Source organism: Numenius arquata, chromosome 17 (assembly GCF_964106895.1).
Source record: "Numenius arquata chromosome 17, bNumArq3.hap1.1, whole genome shotgun sequence".
NCBI lineage: Eukaryota > Metazoa > Chordata > Aves > Charadriiformes > Scolopacidae > Numenius > Numenius arquata.
In genome coordinates this window covers 11,859,441-11,865,844 of record NC_133592.1, presented here as the reverse complement: position 1 = coordinate 11,865,844, position 6,404 = coordinate 11,859,441, and positions in this window count along the sequence as shown.

Sequence of the window (6,404 nt, the reverse complement as noted above, 5' to 3'; positions counted from 1 at the left end):
GATGACAGTGTGGGAAGATAAAGGGCCGCTGCCAGAGTGGGGATAAATATTTGTCATTTTCCATCACTTTGTAAGAGCAGGCATCAAGGATCACAGGCAACCTGCAATTAAACCGGATTCCGATCTGATTAAGTGCTGTGCGGCTCTGCCGGCTCAACCCCTCTGCGCCCACCCGCCGAGGCAGCACGGTGCTGCCAGCACCGCAGGGGTTAATGCTCCTGCATCCAGGGAGCAAACTGTCACCAGGGATTAATTGCAAGTCCAAGGCTTCCTGGGGTGCTCCCCTGGTAGCAAGGACTGAATGCAAACAGGGGGTGACAGCTGGAAGCAGGGAGGTGGCCATGAGCGAAACCCCCCTTGCAGACACACTGCTGGCTGGTGGCTTCCCCACCGGCACTGGGGACCTGCTGGATGTCACCCCTTCTGTCTGGACTGAGCCCTTCGCTCCTGGCATCCCTTCTGGGGGTCCTCATGTTGGTAATGCCCCCCCCACTAAACAGCTCAGCGAGGGAACTGCACTTTCCCATGCACTCACCCCAACCCGTTGGCTCGCCCCGTGTCCCCGGGGGCCGGACACAGCAAACCCCCCAGCTCCCCCTGATCTTGGCAGCTCCTGTGCCCAGCCAGCCCCGTGCCACTTCTCCAGCCTCTCCAACACGGGCTGCTTGGCCACAGTTCCCACTGGCTTTTACTGGGCTGGTCCCCACGTTGCCAACGCTGCTGTGATCATATGTGTCCCTGCAGCAGAAACACTCATCCCTGCACCCGGCAGCATCCCTGGGGAAAGGTGATGGGAAAGGGCATGGATCCGGCCAGGCTGAAGCCACGTGGTTTGATCCTTGCAGGGTGGTCCTCCCACTGCCACCCCAGCCCCCCGAGTACCCATCTCCGGCTCTCTGACAACTCAGACAAGTAGTTCACATTTCCATCCTTCCCTTCATAGGCACAAAAATTAAATTTCCCCTCTTTTTAGTCTCCTGGGTCTCTGGTTTTCTGAAACATCCCCACTCCCACTTAAGAATAACCAAAACCCGCACATGTGGAGCCAGGCTGGACCACACAAAACCGTGCACGGGAGCTGTGTGCTAGTGTATATGTTCATTCACAATCATATTCCCCCCCCCACTTTTCTCTGCGTCGCCGGAGGTGCTCTCTGTGCTCCGCCGTGACACAGGGGAACGATACACCCATTGTGGCTGGATTAGATATAACCCCCTTTTAAAGACATGTTTCATTTCTCCCCTCCCTGGTCTCACTACAGGTGTTTTGTGCCTAATCTCTGCATTCCTGACATGCCTGAAATTCCCTGACGCTTAACCTCAGCTCCAAATTTCCTGGATTTATAACATTCGGGTTTAGGTTAATAGCAACGACCTTGTAATATTATTCACCCCAAACTACTGATATCTGAGCCCCCCCGTAACTCCAGCTTAATACAATTTTGTGCCTGTAACATACACATTTGTTCCGCCTGCCCAAGCAGCCTCGAGAGTTTCGGCTCTCTGTTTCTGTTCAAACTCATCTGATATCCCAGGCTGAGGTGGCCTGAAAAGGGCTGGCTTTAATCAGAAATCTCTCCCTCTCACGCACACCATGCTCTGGTTGGGATGGGGATCTGGAATGCATCCGAGCATCCTCCAGCTCCCGCCCAGGCACTCCGACCTCTCGTCCCATGGCCACGAGCTCTGCTGCATCGGCAGCCCGTGCCTGCCGGGAACTCCTCGGCAGGAGGACAATTCTGCATCACTTGTGCCTTTCCCCAGGCACCTGCCGGGCTCTCTTCCAGCCATCAGCTCTTTCCTTCCCAGCACTGAAGAAGTCCCTACAATATTTTGAAGCTGCTGAGCTGCGGTGCAGAGCTCTTCTGCCCTCAAGAAATACGGGTCTGGGGACCACACGGTGAGGGGGTGTAAAGCAGACACTCCTTTAGTGGGGAGTGTCACTGTTTGTCAGCTGGAAAATCTGCTCGAAGACGTTGTGTTTCCTGGTAATGACTACAGGGCAAGGGGGGAAAGGGTAGAAACCTGAAAGGCCCTTGAAGGCAAATACCTCTGTGTGTGTTTTACAGTGTGGTTCAGCTCCCATCCTGGTCTGGGCAAGAGAGGAGCCAGTGGCTCCTTGCTGACTTGGTGTCCATGGGGATGGAGGACGTGGGTGGTATCATGGTTTGGTTTGGAAGGGACCTTAAAGACCAACCAGTCCCACACCTTGCCATGGGCAGGGACACCTCCCACCAGACCAGGTTGCTCCAAGCCCCCTCCAACCTGGCCTTGAACCCCTCCAGGGATGGGGCAGCCACAGCTTCTCTGGGCAACCTGGGCCAGGGTCTCACCACCCTCACAGCAAAGGATTTCTTCCCCAGGTCTCGTCTCAATCTCCCCTCTTTCAGGTATAAGCAGTGGGGAAGGCTGTCCCACTGGCATGGGAGCCAAACTGCGTTTCATCCCGGGGATGGGACTGCATGGCTGAGTCCTGCCCTTATCCCAAATCAGGAGTAGCTGCCTTAGGCTCAGCTGGGCTGCTGGGCTGGAAAATCAAAGGGATGGAGCCCAGGGCTGAGCCGCGGCACGGCGTTACCTGCCCTGCGCCCTACCCCTGCTCGCTCAGCGGTTTCCTATCGGCCCCGGCATCGCTTCGCCTTTGAGGGAGCTGTTGGAGATAAACGGCACTTGGCAAGTCTGAGCAGCCGCCCCTGCGCCGGCAACACCTGCAGCTCAGCTTCTCCTGACCTGCTGGGGACGATCCTTGCTGAGGACGCGCTGGAGGGTCGCGGGTGAGGAGGAGGAGGAGTTGTTGAGCAGACCCAGATATCCTGTACAAGTCCCATCCCGGAGATGCGCAGCCGCTGCACGGGAGCAGAGAAGGAGGAGGAACGGTTGTGGCGTAACCTCCACTTTGCACCTTTCCGTTGCCACCATCGCCTGCGGGCAGCCCCGTAAGGCCCCGGGCGAGCGCTCTGCATATGGCCAAAGGGCCTTCGAAGAGGTCCTGAGGGCTGGGAGACAGCTCAGGCCGGGGAGGGACAGGATTTACCCAAGGTCCTGCCTGTGGGCTGAGCTCTGCTCAACCTCAAAAACATCCCAGCTGATGTCGTTGCTTGGAACCAGGTGTTTCTGGTGCCTCTCACAGTCCATAGCCCCCTTCTCCTGCCCCCTGAACCCTTCCCTGGGATGTGGCCCCAGTGCACATCCAGGACTGAGCTCCCAGCTGGGCAGCCCCTGCCTTGCCATGACCCTGGGGCTCACACAGACCCCGGGGCTGTGAAAATCCCATGTTCTGCTGATCAACACCACTGGGGTCATCCAGGAGAAACCGTGACGCCAACGGTCCTGAGTCCCCGCAAGGCACCGCACAGAGATAGGTTGGTCTTTCCTCTCTCTCAACAAAATGCCCTTTGCAGAAACCAGCTAGAAAATAAGAACCAAGTGCAGCCTAAAGGCTTGGATCGCAACGATCCCCCTGTTTATTTTTACGCTGAACTGATGATTATTTGAATGCTTGTGGTTAGCGAGACCACCCTGGCAAGAGGGGATCCTGGGTACCCCACGCCTGAGCCTCCTCTGAGCTCTCCTGGCATTGTGGTGGCCACCAGCCAGAAGCTATTGCCAGCTTCCCCTGCTTGATCCCCCCGTGAACCACATGCCCCATCTCCCTGACCAAGACCTGCAGGCTGTGCTCAGCTCCCGGGACGGGACCCCACCATGGAGACCTGAGCATCGCCTGGCCAAGGCGGCTTCGACCTGGCCCAGGCTCTCAGCTGTTGGTCATGATCTCCAGCCAGGAACATCTCATGCTCTGGTGAGATTGTTGGCCTCCTCCAACAGCAGGGTATAGCAGAGCAGACATTTCTCAGCAGTCTGACGGTCCCACTGCGTCTGTCAGTGCTTCTCCCTCTCTCCCATTCCGTTCTCCACCTTGGTGGCTCAGCACTCCCCGCCTTGGTTTACAGCCACGAGGGGTCTTCTCCTTCCCAACAACCGCAGTCTGCAGCCAAGTCTGAAATGTGAACCACTTGTCAGACAAACCACGGGTGACTGCACTGGGCTGATTTCATTTGCAGGCCTTCAAACAGGCTCTTGAGCTTTCCCAGGTCTGGCAGCGAGCAGTCCAAGTCACTGGGTTCGCGTAGGGAGAGGATGGCAGAGGAGCATGTTTCATTCCAGCATCCCTCCAGTCCAACCTCTGCAGCTGCCCGCACGCTCTGGAAGATGTCTTGTTGATGGACACAGAGGTGAAGCGGGATCCCTGGATGTGGGTATTTTCACCTGGATATTGCTATTTTCACCTTCTCCCCTTTGCTCTGTTACTCTCCAGTAGGCATGTACCCTCCAGTTGTTCCATGTCTCCAATTTCCAGAGCAGAGCAAAAGCTTTTTCACTGGAAATAATTCTGCCCCCAAAAGTTTTTCCTTTGGTACCTTTTACAGAAAATGTTGTAGGTTTCAGATTTTGTAAAAAACCCAGCAAGAAGTGAAATAATCCCTCCAGTTGAAATAGAAACACTCCTGAGCTACTTGGCTTCTGGCTCCGGTGCCCCGTACCCCTGTGTGCATCCTGCACCAGACCTTTGAGACCATCCTGGTTCAGCATCATGAGGTGTTCAGTGTGCCGTTGGCCTCCTGTACCCTCCTGCTAATCCCAGGGACACCGGGGGGGCAGTGGGGGACCTTGTAAAGAGCTGGAAGAACATCTAGTGCCACCAGCATGAGGGACAGGTTAGAGCTGGAAAGGGAGGCTGAGCTCCTGCATCTTGGGGTGGTCTTGAGTGCAAGAGAGATGGCCTCGTGGGAAAGACAGCAGGGAGGGGGTCTTTTGCTGAAACCTGGGACCTTTGCCTTTATTTTCTGCTGAATGGGAAATAAAAGATGGATTAAAACTTGGATTCGTGGCTGCATTTACTTGTCCTGTGACTGTCAGGCAGTGCAGGGGAAGCTCTGCAAACTCAAGGGTCGAGTCATCCCTTCTCCACCTTTGCTATCCCAAATCACTTTGTGCATCTCCTTGCAGGGGGTGGGGATGAGCTTGTCCCACTTCCCAGCTGCGATGGCTGCGTGGGGCTGACTGTGTCCAGATGTGATTTTTTTCCCTATAATGTATTACAGGTGACAGCACTGTCTCTTGAGTAGCCCCTCTAAAGATTAAAGGGGGAAGAAGTGGTTTTCATGGGTGGTTCCCATTAACCACGGTCACACATCAGCAAACAAAGCAAATAAAGGAGGGATGAAAGAGTCCACATCCAACGCTCACCCGGCATTTTGGCTTGTGCTTGGAAACCCACTTTGGTGGACCTGCACTGAAGCAAACACCCTGTCAGAGGTCCCTGCCACTGTGCAGGAGATTCTCAGGGGAGGACACAATGGTTTGCTTCACCCTATGCCAAGACCTTCGTGGCTCTCCACAGTAGACAAGTGGAGAATCTCCAAAACAGGGTACATTTGGTGCCACCTACCTCCCAGCCCAGCAGTGAGCGCTGCTGCTGGTGCCTGACTTGGCACCCACCTTCTCAAGAGGACACATGCAGATCTTGCCATGTGCTTCATTGAGAGAAGGCAGGTCCAGGATTTTGGGTTCAGACCAAATGCCTGGTTTGCCTATCTCTTGTCTCCAGCAGTGGCCCAGCTCCTCCAGAGCCCCTTGGTGAGGTTTTGGCAGCTCTTCTTACCTCTTTATTTACACCTTCCCCATTGGAGGTCCCACCATACTGTGGGACCATCTTCTCTGCCTCTTTGGCCTTGGCCAAGCTGCCCATCCCCAGAAGCAGGAGAAGGGAGCTCAGCCAATCCCACTGACTGTGCAGCCTGTTTCCATCTGTCTCCCATCCGTCTCCAGGCAGAGTCTTTGAGGGGGGCTGTTTAGCTTGGGGTCCCCCCACCCTGAATCCCCGGTTTAAGTGTTTTGGTCATTTGACTTCTCCCTTTCTTTGTCATCCCCCATAATCGCGTTATTTTCTCTTTCTGAAGACCTTCTTTAGGGAAGAGAGGAGGATTTCATGGTTGCTGAAGGGGCTGATGCCAAGCCCTTGGGAGAAATCCAATAGAAACAGTGGCCATAAGTGACCAGGGCTTATGGGATGAGCCACACCTTCCTTTGACCTATGTTTGGCTGCTGCTCGCTCCATCTGATGGCCCTTGGCTTTTGCAATGGAGGAGGTGGTGAACAGCAGATCCTCTCCATTTTTAGGGGGACCTCTGAGTGCTACAGATCCCTCAGCCACCTCCAATCCATGCTGAATGGCTGCAGTGGCATCGCTCCTTGCAAAAGTCAGCTCAGAGAAGCTGAAGGAGAGAATAGCTAAAGCCAAGCCATTATTCACCAAAACAGGGGGAGGTCTTCTAGCCAAGTGGTGCTTGAGCAGGCCCTGCAAATAATGTCGTCTGCACCAACATGCCTGTAGGACAGGGTCTG